We start from the raw sequence: 19228 nt of genomic DNA, 5'->3' as shown, positions 1-19228 counted from the left end.
TTCCTATGGCTTAGGATCGGGGTCCCGACAGCGTTGGTATCAGAGCCTGACTGACTGTAGGATTACTAAGCCAAACTGGTCGAAGTTGAGTCTAGAATTTCTTTAGTTATATATAAGGGAATTTTTTGTGGAAGGGAACGTAAGGCTCTTGTTCTCTTCTCAAGATATTTTATTCTGGTCATCCTCGTCTTTTCTGCGGGAATTAAGGACTAGGTTACTCATCTTCTCCTAGGCCCGTGTTTCTGATCGGTAGATTATAGGACTACGGGTCGAGAGATATTGGGTTTCTTTTATTCCTAGGAAGCAGGAAGTAAGTTTAATGATCAGAGAGTTGAACTTGATAGTTGAGTGGTTACGCTATTCCATTTTTGGGTTGTCTCAAATTTGTTTTGAGCATTTACAGCCGTTATGCTGCCCAATTTTGCATTTGGAGCTCTAATGCTTTTGCATTACTCTCTATTTACAGATGCCTAGTCGTCCTTCTCGTCAGGTGGTACGTCTGACCAGGTGCATTGATGTACCGGGCCATACGGCCATGCTGGTCAGGGTGATGTCGGTGTGCGGTTACCGCTGGTACCCCGAGTACACAGTGGAGGAACAGTACCGAGACTTCAACCAGAGCCAGTACATCTGCACTGTTAGGGTATTTCCAGACTACCCTGGAGCTGAGAAGCCAATCCATTGGTCCTATGGGTTGGGGGTCACCGTTGACATGGCAGTACAGGATGCTGCCTATTCAATGCTGACTATTATGAGAGCGAGACATGCACTGCTGCAGAATTCAGAGTTCTGCTATGTTCTGGCCTCTCAGTCTGGTGAAGAGGGATACCTCAGTGGAGTCTATTTTGATTCTTCTATGGAGGATCCACTTCTGCAGTCCACTGTTGAGATGCTAGAGAACAGAGACAGAGATGCTCGTGCTCTCCGCATGGAGCTTTATGCTACCCGTGCCCTTCTGTGGACAGCTTTGACGCAGCTGGCACCGGTAGTCCAGACAGGGTATGGAGAGATGGAGATGCTGAACCCTGTTAGGACCCATCTTCCTGCCCACGTTGACTGGCCAGCCATAGGAGGAGTCACACCTCTTCGGGGACCCCTATTACCACTAGTCAGGGGACCGAGGCCACATCCGTGTCCTTATGGATCCCAGGGATCTCAGGCTAGAGTGTTTCCTGATCCGCAGGTTGAGCTTCCAGGTCATGGAGGTAATCTCTATGAGATGTTCTATGCGGATGCCTGAGCTATGAGTGGAAGGATAGTATGGTAGTAGCCGTACGTTCACAGTTCTGCGTGACTTGTGAAGTATGGTTGTACTGTGGAATGAATTCCGGAGGCCTAGATAAATAATGTATAGGAAGCTTATAAGCCTCTGATGAGTAGTTTCATAATTTCAGTAGTTTGCTCTTCGAGTAAGTTTGTACTGAACTATGTAAGGGTGTGTATGAACCATGGTGTATATATAGCAGTTGCTTGTTACCATGCTGTTCGGATATTCATTTCCGCAATCCGTGTGTTCAGTACATTCTTAATCCATAGCTAGTATTGATATGATATTGGTCTAAGCTATGAGTTTGTTTGTCAGGATGGTGTTCACCAGGTTGAACCGTGCCCCTGCTCATGAGCAAGGTGAGGGTAGTCAAGCGTCGCAGGAAGACCTGCCTCACCCGCCTTCTCTGGTAGAAGTGATGCTTGAGGCAGAAAGAAATAAAAGGGAGACCAATCGACTGCTAGAGCATATTGAGCAGAATACGGCTCGACAGCCTAGGAATGCTGCAGTGTCCCTCAATGACTTTGTGAAGCTTGAATCCTCCAGAGTTTCATCATTCCGTCGATCCCCTCGACGCTGATGACTGGCTGTGCAGCATCTCACGCAAGATTCGCTCTGCGAATGTGTCTGAGGCCGATAAGGTGACCTTTGCGGCGTATTTCCTGGAAGGACCCGCCAATCTGTGGTGGGAGAATTTTGAAGCTATGCGTACCGCTGAACCAGTGGCCACATGGGCAGATTTCAGTGCAGCTTTCCGTCTGCACCATATTCCAGAGGGCCTGATGGACAGAAAGAGAGAGGAGTTTTGTGCCTTCACTCAGGGCAAGTTGTCTGTGGATGCCTATAGCCGCGAGTTCGGTAACCTCGCCCGCTATGCAACAGAGGAGGTGTCTACTGACGCCAAGAAGCAAGCAAGATTCCGTAAGGGTCTGAGCCCTGAGCTCCATCGTGATCTGCGCCTCCATGAGTGTGCAAGTTTTCAAGCCCTGGTCAACAAAGCGATCAGTGCCGAGACTGGTCATACTGACTTCGAAGCCACAAGGAAGCACTCCCATGACTTTGGCTCGTCTTCTGGTTCCGCGTTTCCCAAACGCAGGCTGTGGGTTCCAAACAGTTCTCTGCCGCCAAGATACACTCCGAGGCCATCCTACGTGGCGCCTCAGACGAATCAGGCCAAACCTCCAACAAAAGCTTATGGTGGTTCAGCTAGCAATGCTGCACCACGTGCCAACCAGGTGATATGCTACAAGTGTGGAGAACCAGGGCACTATTCCCGTGAGTGTCCTCAGAATGTGGGTGCCAAGCAACCCGGAAAGTCCGTCGGGCAGGCCAAGTCGGGCAAAGCATTCTATGTGAAGCCAACTCCTGCACGTGGCCGTGTGAACTATATGTCAGCAGAAGAAGCTGCAGAGGATCCCGACGTCATGCTGGGTACACTTCTTGTTAATCATCACCCAACGTCCATTCTCTTTGACACTGGGTCTTCTCATTCCTTCATTTCAGAAAGTTATGCACAGTTGCATAACATGTCATTTTGTGATATGCCAATCCCATTGGTTGTCCAAACCCCTGGTAGTAAATGGCAAACCTCTAGGATAACCTATGACAATGAAATTCTAGTAGACAGGCTAGTTTTTCTAGCCTCATTGATAGCATTGAAATCTTCGGATATTAGTATCATCTTGGGCATGGACTGGATGTCAGCTCACTATGCCAAGATTGATACTCACTCTAGAAATGTCCAGCTTACCCATTCCTCGGGTGAGATAGTAAATGTCTCCACTCGAGTTGCCAAATGCCAACTCTATTCCCTAAATGCCAACCCTCTTCCGGAACTTGAAGACATTCCGGTAGTCCGTGACTTTCCGGATGTTTTTCCAGAGGAACTGCGAGGAATTCCACCTGACAGAGATGTAGAGTTTGTAATAGATCTTGTTCCGGGAACTGTCCCAATAGCCAGAAGACCATATAAGATAGCACCCCTGGAGCTAGACGAACTTAAGAAGCTATTAGATGAGGCCTTGAACAAAGGTTTCATTCGTCCTAGCTCTTCTCCTTGGGCTTGTCCCGTCCTCGTCGTCAAGAAGAAAGACGGAACGGATCGGATGGTTGTAGATTACCGACCAGTTAATCTGGTCACCATTAAGAACAAGTATCCGCTCCCCAGGATCAACGACCTGTACGATCAGCTCGCTGGATCCTCAGTCTTCTCCAAAATGGATTTGAGGTTGGGATACCATCAAATCAAGATTAAGAACGGGGACATTCCAAAAACGGCTTTTGTTACTCGTTATGGCCAATATGAGTACACCGTTATGTCCTTCGGTTTAACCAATGCCCCAGCCACTTTCTCTCGGCTGATGAACTCAATCTTCATGGAGTATTTGGATAAATTCGTCGTGGTATACCTCGATGATATTCTCATCTACTCGAAGAATGAACAAGAACATGCCGAGCATCTAAGGCTGGTATTGATGAAACTTCGAGAGCATCGCCTTTATGCCAAGTTTTCAAAATGTGAATTCTGGTTACCAGAAGTGACCTATCTAGGCCACGTAATCTCTGGTAAGGGTATTGCTGTCAATCCCGAGAGAGTTCAAGCTGTCCTTGATTGGACTCAACCTGAATCGGTTAAGCAAGTTAGGAGTTTTCTTGGTCTAGCGAGCTATTGTCGCCGCTTCATCGAGAATTTCTCCAAGGTTGCAAAGCCTCTAACTGAACTCCTCAAGAAAGATAAAAAGTTCGAGTGGACACCATAGTGTGAGCATAGTTTTCAGGAACTGAAAAGACGCCTGACTTTCGCACCTGTGTTGCTACCACCAGATTTCTCTAAGGACTTTGTTATCTACTGCGACGCCTCGCGACAAGGATTAGGTTGCATTCTCATGCAAGATCGTCATGTGATCGCATACGCATCTCGACAGTTGCGTCCACATGAGGATAATTATCCCACACATGACCTTGAGCTTGCAGCTGTGGTCCATGCACTAAAAACCTGGCAACATTACCTTCTGGGTAATCGTTGCGAAATATTCACTGATCACCAAAGTCTGAAATATATTTTCACCCAGCCGGATTTGAATCTCAGGCAAAGACGGTGGGTTGAGTTGATCTCGGATTACGACTTAGGGATAACTTACACCCCGGGGAAGGCCAATGTTATGGCCGATGCACTAAGTCGTAAATCTTATTGTAACAATTTGATGCTACAACAAGGTCAACCACATCTCCATGAGGACATTCGGAAGTTAAATCTTCATATTGTTCCTCAAGGATTCCTTTCTACCCTGGTGGCGAAGCCTACTCTTAAGGATCAAATCATAGCTGGCAAAAAGCGTGACAAGGGTATATCACGGATCAAGGAGAATATTTTTAGCGGCAACGCTAAAGAATTTTCCATGAACGATCAAGGTGTTGTGTTCTTCCAGAATCGTTTAGTGGTTCCTAAGAACCCACATCTAAGGCAGTTAATCCTTAAGGAGGCTCATGATTCTCCTCTCACCATTCATCCCGGTAGTACTAAGATGTATCAGGACCTACGCTAGAGGTTCTGGTGGACTAGGATGAAAAGAGAAATTGCTGAGTTCGTTGCTAACTGCGACGTTTGTCGTCGAGTTAAGGCAGAACATCAAAGGCCTGCTGGCACCCTTCAACCTTTAGTTATTCCTGAATGGAAATGGGATAAAGTTAGCATGGATTTCATTACCGGATTTCCCAAGACCAAGAAAGGAAATAATGCTATCTTTGTGGTCATTGACCGTCTTTCCAAAGTGGCTCATTTTCTTCCTGTTCGTGAGAGTATAACAGCTAGCCAGCTAGCAGAGTTATATATCTCTCGAATAGTGTCTCTTCATGGTGTTCCCCTGGAAATTAACTCGGACCGTGGAAGTATCTTTACTTCTCGCTTCTGGGAAAGTTTTCAGAATGCCATGGGGACTGACTTATCTTTTAGCACTGCTTTCCATCCTCAATCAAGTGGTCAAGTAGAAAGAGTGAATCAAATCCTAGAAGATATGTTCCGAGCTTGTGTTATTTCGTTCGGTATGAATTGGGAGAAGTGCCTTCCATTCGCCAAATTCGCTTATAACAATAGTTATCAATCAAGCTTGGGCAAAGCCCCTTTTGAAGTTCTCTATGGACGAAGATGTCGAACACCTCTTAATTGGTCAGAAACCGGAGAGAGGCAACTCTTTGGCCCGGATATGATCCAGGATGCAAAAGAGCAGGTTCGCATTATTCGTGAAAAGTTGAAAACAGCCCAGTCTCGTCAAAAGAGCCAATATGATCGTCATCATAAGGCTGTGACCTTTGAAGTTGACGAGAAGGCTTACCTTTGGGTTACACCTTTGAAGGGTACCCATCGTTTCGGTATCAAGGGCAAGTTGGCTCCTCGTTACATTGGTCCTTTTCGCATTCTTGCCAAACGAGGAGAAGTTGCCTACCAGTTCGAACTTCCTCCGCATCCTTCCAAGGTTCATGATGTTTTCCACGTCCTGTAACTCAGGCGTTGCTTTTCGGATCCTATCCGTGAAGTGGACCACGAAATGCTTGATCTACAAGATAACCTTTCATACCGAGAATACCCCGTGCGTATTCTTGATCAAGCTGAGCGTACCACTCGACGTCGAAACCTCAAGTTTCTTAAAGTTCAATGGTCAAATCATTCTGAAAAGGAGGCAACTTGGGAAAGAGAGGATCGTCTCCGACTTGAATACCCTGCGTTATTCCCGACGACTTCTAAATCTCGGGACGAGATTCTTTTGAGTGGGGGTGAGTTGTCACATCCCTAACCCTTAAGCAAGTTAGTCTTGTGCTCATGTCTTCTTTGCATTTGCATCTAAGAAGTTTCAACAAAAACAACAAAGTGGCAAAGAAAAACTCAAAACCCTAGCCACTATTTCAATTAAAGAAAATCTCAAACTAGTTCAAATCAATGAACCCAAAATGGCCTCAAGAAATGTTCAAACTTTATGATAAATCATGAAAGTAAATGATCATTGGAGAAAACTATTTTCTTGACACCTTAAGCATTTTAAATTAATCCAAAAGTCACTGGTTTCAAGTTTTAAATTTGAAATCAGAATCTATAAATTTCCAAAAATGTTGAAAACTTTGGAAATGGTTGGGAATGTTATAACAATATTTCAGGAGGTCTAAAATAGTTTTTACTGATTGTTTTGGAGCTGAAATAATTAGCAAAACAATAGTTAGCAAAACAGAAAAAACAAAAACAGAGGAAAAAGGGAAAAGAGTTACCTGTCGCCTATAGCCTGGCCCAACCCATCTAAGCCCGGTCGTCTTCGTCCCGCCAGTAGGCAGCAGGAGGTGGCCGCCGCCTCCTCCGGCGCGGCCACGCACCTGTGCGCCTGCCTGGCCGCCGCCTCATGCTGGCAAGGCCAGTGATAAGCTCCCCGAGGCCTCACCTATCCATTCCCCGCATCGGCTCTCTCCCTCCTCCCGGATCTCTTCCTCCTCCTTGCTGCCGCCATTGGAGCCGAGCAAAGCTCGAGCTGCCCGTGCCCCTAGCCATAGGATCCCCTCCCAGAGCATGCCATTAGCTCCGCCTCGTCGCCCTGGTCGTCCCTGCAGAAGCCGGAGCCACCCCGAGCCCTGCAACGCCCGCGGCGCCATCGTCTTCCACCTCCGGCCGTAGGACCTCTCCCATCGATTCGTCAACCCAGGCCTTCCCCAAGCCGTCTAAGCCCTGCTCTGCACTCCCCATGAGCATGCGGTCGTTTCCCTTAAGTTTTTCCCGTCGATCCCCTCCTCTAGCTCTAGTTTCACCGGAGCCCGACGAGGACCGTCGCTGCCGCTCGTCGCCAGTAGCCCTCCGATGATCAGCTCGTCCTTCCGAGGGCACCAGCAGCTTCAGGTCGATGTGTAGATGCTGTAGCAGCTAAGAACCGAGCATAGTTTCCTCTGGATCAAAGCCCCGATGACGCCCGAGCCTTGGCCGCCGCCAAGCTCATCGCCGGCGTCATCTCCGGCCAGATCAGCCCCGGCTAAGTGCAGAAATGGAGCTGCGGGAGATGTGCCGCTCCTCTGGTGCTCTCCGCGCATCATTTGGCCCACTGAGAACCGTTTCCGAGCCCCCGGATTCCACCGAATATCCATCTGACGGATATCTTTCCTCCTGTGAGCAACAAGGCAAGCAACCCTTTTGATCATCCCAATAATTCCATGTTCTTGCTCCTGCACTTATTATTGCATTAGGATCAAATGCTTCAACTTCTTTTGCCACGATAGTTGAACCCACTTCATTTGCATGACTTAACCTTGTCACAGTAAATAGCCAAACCTTGCAACCTAGCATACCTGGTAGTTGCTTGAGCCGTGTTGTGCCTTATCCTGCTATGCATGCTATGCTTAGAGTGGTGTATGGTCTGTCATCTGGGAGATGAACAGAATTGTGGAATGTGTTTGGTGAGCAAAGGTTGTGTGTTGAACTTGAGTTGGTAAAGGTACCGGTGAAAGGCTGTGTAGGAGTACATGGCAGGTTGTTTCATTGGAACCGTCCTTAGGAACTGAGTTCCGTGTATGTATTCCAAGACTAGATACTACCACATTCTGGGCCCTGAAATATGACCCCGCTCAGCCTATTAATCGCGTAGTACTCGGTCCAGGAGTTGCAAGTAGTTTCTGGTGTTTATAGTAATGCTGGAGGCCGTGCATGGTGCTGACCTAAGAGGTGGACCGTGATGCGGTAGGCAGTGGCACAGTGTACCAAGTGGCACCCGGATGGTGGGCTTGGGAACCCTGCGCACATCGTTTGAGGCCGTGGCGGAAACCTCGGCCGGACTTCCGTACGGGTTACTCTCAGATAGGCGATAAACCTGGACTAGGTACTAGTGTGGTTAACGGTCGTGGCCGACTCCCTCGCTGGGCTTCCACTTGAAGGTTGCCGAGGTGCATGACGTGCACATGGCGATAAGTGGCGAGAGCGTGTGTGACGAAGTACACCCCTGCAGGGTTATGATCTATTCGAATAGCCGCGTCCGCGGATATGGACTACTTGGAGACATATGTTGTTCATAGATAACTTCAATGGCTACTCATAAAATTGCCAAGATAAGCGTGAGTGTCGTGGACGGCATTTCCGTGCGGAAACGGAATGATTCCTCGATAGTGTATTGTTGTGGTGTTAGTGGACTCGTGTGCGAGAAATCAAGTTGTCAAAATTATTTAAAAATGTAAGTGTCTAGCCACGAGTCATATGCTGGCTTCCTGCATGAAACCCCACAATACCTTTTGATACCTTGCATGAGTAGTTAGTCATCCTAAAGTCTTGCTGAGTACCTTCGTACAAATGTTTGCTTAATAAATGTTGCAGAGGTTGCTAATGACCCTAATGGAGGGTTCTTCGTAGACATCGACGACGACGAGTAGCTGGTGTCCCAGCTACGATCTGGCCCTACGTCGGCTCTGTAGTATAGTCAGGCCATGTGCCTTCTAGTTGCCCTGTCTGTACCCAGACAGTTTATAACTCTTCCGCTGGCTTGTAATTGTATGACTGCTATTATGGGTCGAGAGACCCTTAATGTGTAATATTATGTGTGTGGCTCTTCCGAGCCTCTTAAATAAAGCCTGTATGTTTATGGTTATGTTGTGATGCCATCGATGTATCTATACATATCGGTATGCCATGCGTACGTGTGTCTTACTTGATATGTATGGGGTTCGAATACCTAGTCGTGAACTTTAGTAGCACTCCTTACAAGGAAATGCCCCTTTGTGATCCAACGAGCCTGACTGACTGTAGGATTACTAAGCCAAACTGGTCGAAGTTGAGTCTAGAATTTCTTTAGTTATATATAAGGGAATTTTTTGTGGAAGGGAACGTAAGACTCTTGTTCTCTTCTCAAGATATTCTATTCTGGTCATCCTCGTCTTTTCTGCGGGAATTAAGGACTAGGTTACTCATCTTCTCCTAGGCCCGTGTTTCTGATCGTTAGATTATAGGACTACGGGTCGAGAGATATTGGGTTTCTTTTATTCCTAGGAAGCAGGAAGTAAGTTTGATGATCAGAGATTTGAACTTGATAGTTGAGTGGTTACGCTATTCCATTTTTCGGTTGTCTCAAATTTGTTTTGAGCATTTACAGCCGTTATGCTGCCCAATTTTGCATTCGGAGCTCTAATGCTTTTGCATTACTCTCTATTTACAGATGCCTGGCCGTCCTTCTCGTCAGGTGGTACGTCTGACCAGGTGCATTGATGTACCGGGCCATACGGCCATGCTGGTCAGGGTGATGTCGGTGTGCGGTTACCGCTGGTACCCCGAGTACACAGTGGAGGAACAGTACCGAGACTTCAACCAGAGCCAGTACATCTGCACTGTTAGGGTATTTCCAGACTACCCTGGAGCTGAGAAGCCAATCCATTGGTCCTATGGGTTGGGGGTCACCGTTGACATGGCATACAGGATGCTGCCTATTCAATGCTGACTATTATGAGAGCGAGACATGCACTGCTGCAGAATTCAGAGTTCTGCTATGTTCCGGCCTCTCAGTCTGGTGAAGAGGGATACCTCAGTGGAGTCTATTTTGATTCTTCTATGGAGGATCCACTTCTGCAGTCCACTGTTGAGATGCTAGAGAACAGAGACAGAGATGCTCGTGCTCTCCGCATGGAGCTTTATGCTACCCGTGCCCGTCTGTGGACAGTTTTGACGCAGCTGGCACCGGTAGTCCAGACAGGGTATGGAGAGATGGAGATGCTGAACCCTGTTAGGACCCATCTTCCGGCCCACGTTGACTGGCCAGCCATAGGAGGAGTCACCCCTCTTCGGGGACCCCTCTTACCACCAGTCAGGGGACCCTGGCCACATCCGTGTCCTTATGGATCCCAGGGATCCCAGGGTGTGCTCTTGTAGGTTCAACCTAGCGAGTTTCTACATCACACTAACAGAAGGGGACAAGTTGCATCTTTGTGTTGCTTCTAGTAAGGGTAAAACGATGGGGTTTATTCATATTGTTTTAGTTTACTTTGTCTACATCATGTCATCTTACTCCAATCATTACTTCATTTGTAATGAACTTAATACGTAGAGAGGCAAGCATAGAAGCGCTCTTGAAGTGAATTAATAGTAATAAGTGCAGGCAGGAGTCAACCTATTTGTTTATGGACGTGATGCCTATATTTACATAATCATTGTCGTGAAAATCGCATAACTATCCGCTCTTCTATCAATTGCCCAACAGTAATTTGTTTACCCACCCTGTGCTATTTTTATGAGAGATGCCATTAGGGAAAGCTATGGTTCCCGGGTCTATTCACAACATATTGCTAAAACCTACAATACCTTGCTGCCATTTATTTGCTTTTATTTAATTTTGCACTTTTACAATTATCTACACACCTTACTCGCTTGCAAATAAAGATACCAAGGGGATTGACATCCCTCTTGCCCGTGTTGGGTGGAAGCTGTTTGTTATTTTGTGTGTAGACGCTTATGACGGTTGTGGTTGGTATTCCTATTGGTTCGATAAAACTTGGTTTCACAACTGAGGGAAATACTTACCCACTTTGTGCTGCGATAACCCATTCCTCTTCATGGAAAACCCAATGCAGATTACAAGTATCACAAGATAATAAGTGTAAAACAACGAGGAAAATGTTGTATAAATGCTTGGTAATAAGGCCTAGGGTTCGTACTTTCACTAGTGCAATCAATCAACAATGCTAACAATGATCCCTCAACATGCACCAAAGAATTACTCCAAAGTTCCAATCTAGCGGAGAACAATAAGATGAAATTGGTGTAGGTACTAGAACAACCTCAAAGTTATTCTTTCTGATCAATAATTTGAGCTATTCCTATAAGTGTCACAAAGTGCCCTAGAGTTCATGGTAGAACAACACCCATGATACCTATCAATCAACCCTAATGTCACCTATATACTCGAATGTCACCTCAAGTATTCGTGGTTAAATTATGCAACATGCATCAAACAATTTCATATCTATCATATTCAATCCAACACAAAGAACTTCAAGGAGCACCCCAATATTTCTATCGGAGAACATAGTATCAAAATGTGCAATCAACCCATATGCATAGATACCCAAGGTCACCAAATATCCGCAAGTTGAAGACATAACATATATCAAGTGAATCACTTCAATACCCCAATGTCACTACGGGTACCCGCATGCAAGACATACATCAAGTCTTGTCAAACCAAAATATTCAATCCAACATAGAGATCTTAAAGGGAAATATTCAATTCATCACAACAATAGCAAGGGACAAACACCATATGATTCAACTATATTAACAAAGCCCCTGGTACATCAAGATCATGACCTCCAAGAACATGAGAGAGAGAGAGAGAGAGAGAGAGATTAAACACATATCTACTAGTACAAAACCTCAGCCCCGAGGGTGAACTACTCCGTCCTCGTCATGGCCTCCACCGGGATGATGGAGATGGCCACTCGAGATGATTTCCCTTCTCCGACAGGGTACTAGAAAGGCTCCATATGGGTTTTTAATCAATACAAAGAGTTGCGGCGGTGGAGCGGGAGTTCTCCCTTTATTTCTGGGGGTTTCTACTATATTTAGGATTTTTCAGCATTGGAATCACGCCAAACTGAGCCACATGGGCCCCATAAGCCATCAGGGCGCGACCTGCGGGGGGGGGGGGGGGGGGGGGGGGGCGCCGTGTTTTCTTGTGCCCCACACGTGTCGCCCATATGATGGTTCTTTGCTCCAATATTGCCTATTTCCTCAAGAAAGAAATATAAAAAAGTTTCATGTGATTCCGAGAACTTCCATTTTGTGCACAAAACAACACCTTGGTAATTCTGCTGAAAACAACGTCGGTACGGGTTAGTTCTAGATTAATCGTATAAGGTGCATCAAAACCATATAAAAGTATTGTAAACATAAGCAAACATGGCATGAATGCTTCATAAATTATCAATACGTTGGAGACATATCAGCATGCCCAATCTTAATTCCTACTCGTCCTCGAGTAGGTAAATGATAAAATAAATAATTTATGAAGTGCGAATGCTAGCATAGTATATAAGTTTGATCAATGGTAATTCCAATCACATTTTTAGCATCATAACCAACAACTTTTTCATAAAAATCATCATGGTTGAGTAGCAATCAATTCGCATGTCATGGTTTAAACATGCATTCTCGTGAAACGCAACATCATATGTTCTTAGTCATTAAACAATTTAAGTGCATCATAAAGTCTAATTAAGATGTCCACATACTCAATTATCACATAGTCTTCTATGATTTCTAATACTCAAAGCTTATTTTTAGAACAAATAACTACCATCGAACAGAGAGAAAGATAGGGGCTTAATGTTTTGCCTCCCAACATATTTATCATTAAGATAATTGTCAACAATAATGAATCATGATCAAATATATTTGAGTGTATATATATGTTTGGATCTTTCCCCACAACATGGTGCTTGCCAACTAATAGACTGAGGATGGAATAAGAAGTTTACTCAACATGAAAATTAAGTAACATGAAGAGGATGCTCAAGCAATCATCAAAGGATGTCCCATAAATGGAAAAAACATCCATGAAAACTTCAACAATCTTTTCACAAAAGTCAGAGAATATAGGAGTCATATATCTTTGAAAGGTAGTACGTGCAATGCATAGACCAAAAGGCATACACCTATAAGCTTAAGTTCCAAAGGGGCAAGTAAAGGTAGTTTTCTCTTGGTCCTCTTTTGACACAGGTATTTGAGAGAATCTAGAGTAACCATCAAGAAAGCAAAATGGTGTGTGCTTAGATAATGTTTCGAACATTTGACCAATAAAAGGCAAGGGGTAATGATCTTTTCTAGTAGCCTTATTCAATTTCCGGAACTCAATTACCATGCTATAACTAGTTACTATCCTTTGTAAAATAAGTTCATTTTTATCATTAGGAATAACAGTTATACCACCTTTCTTAGGAACACAATGAACATGACTCAAACATCTACTATCACAATTGGATAGATTATACCTTCCTTCAGAAGTTTTAGTATTTCAGTTCTTACCACCTCTTTAGGGTTGATACGAAATTTATGATCAACAACTCGTGTAGCATCAGGTTCCATATTAATCTTGTGCTCACACAGAGTGGGACTTATGCCTTTAAGATCATCAAGAGTATATCCAATAGCACCCATGTGCTTCTTTAGAGTTTTGATTAATCTCTTTCTTCATGTTCTGAAAGGTTAGCACTAATAATAACAGAATATATCTTCTTGTCATCAAGATAAGCATATTTCAGAGTATCAGGTAAAGCCTTAAGCTCAAATATGGGATCCCCCTTGGGTGGAGGAGGATCACCTACAATTTTAACTTGTAAATTGTTCTTAAAGATAGGTTGTTGATCAAGGAGCACCCTATCTATTTCATTCCATTCATTCAAATGCATATCCTTCTCATGGTCTAGCAAATATTGTTCTAGTGGATCGGTACGAGGTACAACAATAGAAGCAAGACCAATTATTTCATCCTTACTTGGCAATTCTTTTTAATTTGTCTGCTTTCTAAACTTTGAGAAGTTAAACTCATGAGAAATATCACTAAAGCTCACTTTAACCTTCTAAGTCACACAATTAATTTTAGCATTAACCGTACTCAAAAATGGTCTACCAAATATGATGGGACAAAAGTTATCTTGTTCCGAACCAAGTACTAAGAAATCCGTGGGGTACTTGACTTTTCCACACAAGACTTAAACATATCTAACAATCCCAAGTAGCGAAATAGTCTCACGGTTTGCCACCTGAATAGTGACATCAATATATTCAATTTTATAGGGTGCTATATCATGCATATTTTCCTAATATAATGTAAAGGGTATAACGCTAATACTAGAACCAATATCCAGAGGCCATGATAGCAATGACCTCAATTTTTTTTGAGATGACAGGTGTGCCTATCACCGGTTTATTTTTATCAAGTTCATCTCATTTGTTTCTAACAGGTTTTGCAATTCTAGCAGCTTCATCAGAGAGGTAAATAACCTGCCCATCAATATTATCAACTAGGATACCTTTAGCTAATGCTACATTAGGCTCAACATTTATTTGTTCAGAAGTTGTAGGTGTCCTAACATAACTCTTATTAACCACTGTTGTAGCCTTAGCATCTTCTCTAATCCTAACCGGGAAAGGAGGTTTCTCAATGTAAGCAGTAGGAACAACTGGATCAACATGGTTAACAATTATTTCTTCCATCTTAATTCTAACCGATTCCTTGGGTAATTATTCTACCGCAGGATGATATTTTGAGGGATTGATAGAAAAGGTGTCTAGAGGGGGTGAATAGACTACTTGACAAGATTAAAATCCTAGGCTTTTCCCAATTTAATGGTTGGCAGATTTTAGCGATTCTAACAAGTCTAGTGCACCCTACACATGCTAGTCAACAAATATGGCAGCGGAAAAGTGAAGACTTAGCACATGTAGTAAGGAGTAGAGTTTAGGAAGATCAAATGCGAAGAAGTTGACACGATGATTTTTGGCATGGTTCCGATAGGTGGCGCTATCATATGTCCATGTTAGTGGAGACTTCAACCCATGGAGGGTAATGGATACGACAATCCACGGAGGGCTCCACCCACAAGGGGTCCACGAAGAAGCGGCCTTGTCTATTCCATCACGAGTTTCGTCCATGAAAGACTAGCCTCACTCATGGTAGATCTTCACGAAGTAGGTGGTCTCCTTTCCCTTACAAACATCTTGGTTCAACTCCACAAGAGAAAGTAGGAGGCTCCCAAGCAACACCTAACCAATCTAGGAGGCACCACCCTCTAAAAGGTAATAGATGTGGTAGACCGATGAACTCCTTGCTCTTGTGCTTGTAAAGATAGTCTCCTCAACACTCAATCACTCTCTCACAGAATAGGAATGGGTGGGAGAGATTGATTTGGTGGAAAGCAACTTGGGGAGGCTAGAGATGAAGTTTCAAATCGATGGAATGGAATATCTTGATCTCAACACATGAGTAGGTGGCTGATACATCTCCAACGTATCTATAATTTTTGATGGTACCATGCTATTATCTTGTCAACTTTGGATGTTTTATATGCATGAATATGCTGTTTTATATCTTTTTGGGACTAGCCTATTAACTCAGTACCTCGTGCCAGTTTCTGTTTTTTCCGTGTTTTTGACCTTTTTCAGAAAAGAATATTAAACGTAGTACAAACGGAATAAACATGCGGTATGATTTTTTCCATAACAGAAGATACGCACGGGACGTGAGAACCAAGGCAGGATACCTCGTGGGAGGTCACAAGCCCCCTAGGCACGCCCTAGGGGGAGGTTGCGCCTGGCAGGCTTGTGGGCCCCACGTGCCTCCTTTTCCCTACCTCTTTCGCCTATAAATTTTCTAAAATCCCGAAACCAAAGGAGAGAGCCACGAAAATACTTTTCCGCCTCCGCAAGCTTCTGTCTCCGGAAGATCCCATTTGGGGACCGTTCTGGTGCCCTGCCGGAGGGGGATTTGGACACGGAGGGCCTCTTCATCAACACCATTGCCTCTCCAATGATGCGTGAGTAGTTCACCACAGACCTTCGGGTCCATAGCTAGTAGCTAGATGGCTTCTTCTCTCTCTTGGATCTTCAATACAAAGTTCTCCATGATCTTCATGGAGATCTATCTGATGTAACTTTATTTTGCGGTGTGTTTGTTGAGATCCGATGAATTGTGGATTTATGATCAGATTATCTATGAATATTATTTAAGTCTCCTCTGATCTCTTATATGCATGATTTCGTATCCTTGTAGTTCTCTTCGAGTTATGGGTTTCGTTTGGCCAACGTGATCTATAATTCTTGCAATAGGAGAAGTGCTTGGTTTTGGGTTCATACCGTGCGGCGTCCTCACCCAGTGACAGAAAGGGTAGCGAGGCAGGCATCATGTTGTTGCCATCAAGGGTAAAAGGATGGGGTTTATATCATATTGCATGAATTTATCCTTCTACATCATGTCATCTTACTTAAGACATTACTCCGTTTGTTACGAACTTAATACACAAGATGCATGCTGGATAGCGGCAGGTACATTGGTGCCTCATCTTGATACTCCTACTGGATTGATACCTCGGTTCTCAAACTGAGGGAAATACTTATCGCTACTTTGCTGCATCACCCTTTCCTCTTCAAGGGAAAAACGAACGCAAGCTCAAGAGGTAGCAAGTAACTATCGCAAACTCATCTCTTGCATTTACATTATTTGCCTATGTTCTGGCGCCGTTGTCGGGGAGTATTCAAAGTGAAGCATACCAAGTAACTATCGCAAACTCATCTCTTGCATTTACATTATTTGCCTTTTGCCTCTCATTTTCCTCTCCCCCACTTCTGAAAAAAAACAAAATTTACAAAAATATTTGCCTTTTTCGTTCGCCCTTTTCTTTCGCTTGCTTTGGGTTGCTTGTGTGCTTGTCTGCTTGCTAAGTCACCATGTGTGAAAACACCAAATTGTGTGACTTCTCGAATACTAATAATAATGATTTTATTAGTACTCCGATTTCTGGGCATTGCTGAATATTGTTATGAAAGAGCAATTTTCCGGCCTTCCGAGTGAAGATGTCGCATCCCATCTTAATACCTTCATTGAGTTATGTGATATGCAAAAGAAGAAAGATGTGGATAATGATATGATTAAATTGAAGCTATTTCCATTCTCATTACGAGATCGAGCAAAAAATTGGTTTTCATCTTTACCCAAAAATATTATTGATTCTTGGAACAAGTGTAAAGATGCCTTTATTTCCAAGTATTTTCCACCGGCTAAGATTATTTCTCTCCGTAATGATATCAAGAATTTTAAGCAACTAGATCATGAACATGTTGCACAATCTTGGGAGAGAATGAAATTGATGATTAGAAATTGTCCTGCTCATGGCCTGAGTCTTTGGATGATTATACAAATTTTCTATGCTGGTTTGAATTTTGCTTCTAGAAATATCTTGGATTCCGCCTTTGGTGGAACTTTTATGGAAATCACACTAGGAGAAGCCACAAAACTCCTAGATAATATCATGACAAGCTATTCTCAATGGCACACTGAAAGGTCACCTACTAGTAAAAAAGTGCATGCTATAGAAGAAATTAACTCTTTGAGTGCTAAGATGGATGAGTTAATGAAATTGTTTGCTAGTAAAGGTGCTCCTCTAGATCCAAATGATATACCTTTGTCTTCCTTGATTGAGAATTGCAATGAAAGTTTGGATGTTAATTTTGTTGTTAGGAATAATTTTGGCAACAAAAATGCTTATAGAGGTAACTTTAATCTTAGGCCTTTTCGTAGTAATCCCTCTAATAACTTTGGCAATTCCTACAACAATGCTCATGGAAATTATAATAAATTACCCTCTGATCTTGAGAGTAATATTAAAGAGTTTACCAATTTGCAAAAGATTTTCAATGCGTCCATAGAAGAAAAACTGCTTAAAATCGATGACTTGTCTAGGACTATTGATAGAATGTCTCTTGATATTGATGCTTTGAAATTGAGATGTGCTCCTCCGAAGATTAATATGGATGAAACTTTGAAAGCTATGCGTGTTTCCATGATTGAGAGTAAAGAAAGAACCGCCTAAATTCGTGCTAGACATGAATGGCTTAAAAAGCCGTGTTCTCGTGATGAGAATCACGAAGATCTTAAAGTGCTTGGTGTGACTCCTATTGAATCCTTGTTTTCTAATGTCAATCCTAATGATGATGGGGCTGGATATGAATCCACTTTGGTGAGAAATGCCCCAATGATTCGGAGTGTATTTATCTTGATGCTAAAAGCAATGAAAGTGGAGTAGAGGATATCAAAACTTTGAGTAGTTGTGAAATTACTACTTTGGATTTCAAGGAATTTAATTATGATAGTTGCTCTTTGATTGAATGTATTTCCTTGATGCAATCCATGCTAAACTCTCCATATGCTTATAGCAAAAATAAGGCTTTTACCGATCATATTGTTGATGCTATGATGAAATCTCTTGAAGAGAAACTTGAGTTGGGGATAACTATTCCTAGAAAACTTCATGATGAGTGGGAACCTACTATCAAAATCAAGATTAAAAATTATGAATGCAATGCTTTGTGTGATTTGGGTGCTAGTGTTTCCGCAATTCCAAAGTCTTTATGTGATGTTCTAGGCTTCAATGAGATTGATGAGTGCTCTCTTAATTTGCATCTTGCGGATTCTACTATTAAGAAACCTATGGGAAGGATCAATGATGTTCTTATTATTGCAAATAGGAACTATGTACCCGTAGATTTCATTGTGCTTGATATTGATTGCAATCCGACATGTAACATTATTCTTGATAGACCTGTCCTTAGGACTATTGGTGCTGTTATCGTTATGAAGGAAGGGAATATTAGATTTCAATTTCCATTAAAGAAGGGCATCAAATACTTTCCTAGTAAGAAAATAATATTGCCTTATGAATCCATGATGAGGGCTACTTATGGTTTGAGCACCAAAGGTGACGATACTTGATTCTATCGATGTCGTGGGTATAAGTCTGACAGTAGATGTGTAGGGTACGAAAGGATGGGCAGAGCCTTAGCTACTGCGAGGTTGTATGAGTTTAGGCCCCTCTACGGTAGAGGTAAAAGCCCTACGTCTCAGTGCTCTCGGGAGCTTAGTGTCGAGTGGAATATAGGATTACAGTAAATGCCAACCCCTGCACAAGTGGGGAAGGGCGGCTTATATAGAGTGTGCTGCCCTTCATAATGGCCCGGTGGACAGGGGTGGAATAGTTGCGAATAAATTCCTACGTTACAGGTAACGTACACCTTAAATGTTAATAATAGTGCATGAAAACGTATGATCGTTGCCCTCCTGGGAGGTTACGATGTACAAAGTGGAATTCAGTCGGTACGTTAATCACGCTCTGAATGCTCGTCACCGACTGGATGATGGGGGAGTCCTTAGTTCACTCGGAACTGTCTAAGGGTCTTGTCCTCTATGAAGG

This window comes from Hordeum vulgare, chromosome 2H (genome assembly GCF_904849725.1).
Source record: "Hordeum vulgare subsp. vulgare chromosome 2H, MorexV3_pseudomolecules_assembly, whole genome shotgun sequence".
Lineage (NCBI taxonomy): Eukaryota > Viridiplantae > Streptophyta > Magnoliopsida > Poales > Poaceae > Hordeum > Hordeum vulgare.
The sequence above is the reverse complement of the archived record's forward strand: the minus strand, read 5'-3'. Positions refer to the sequence as shown.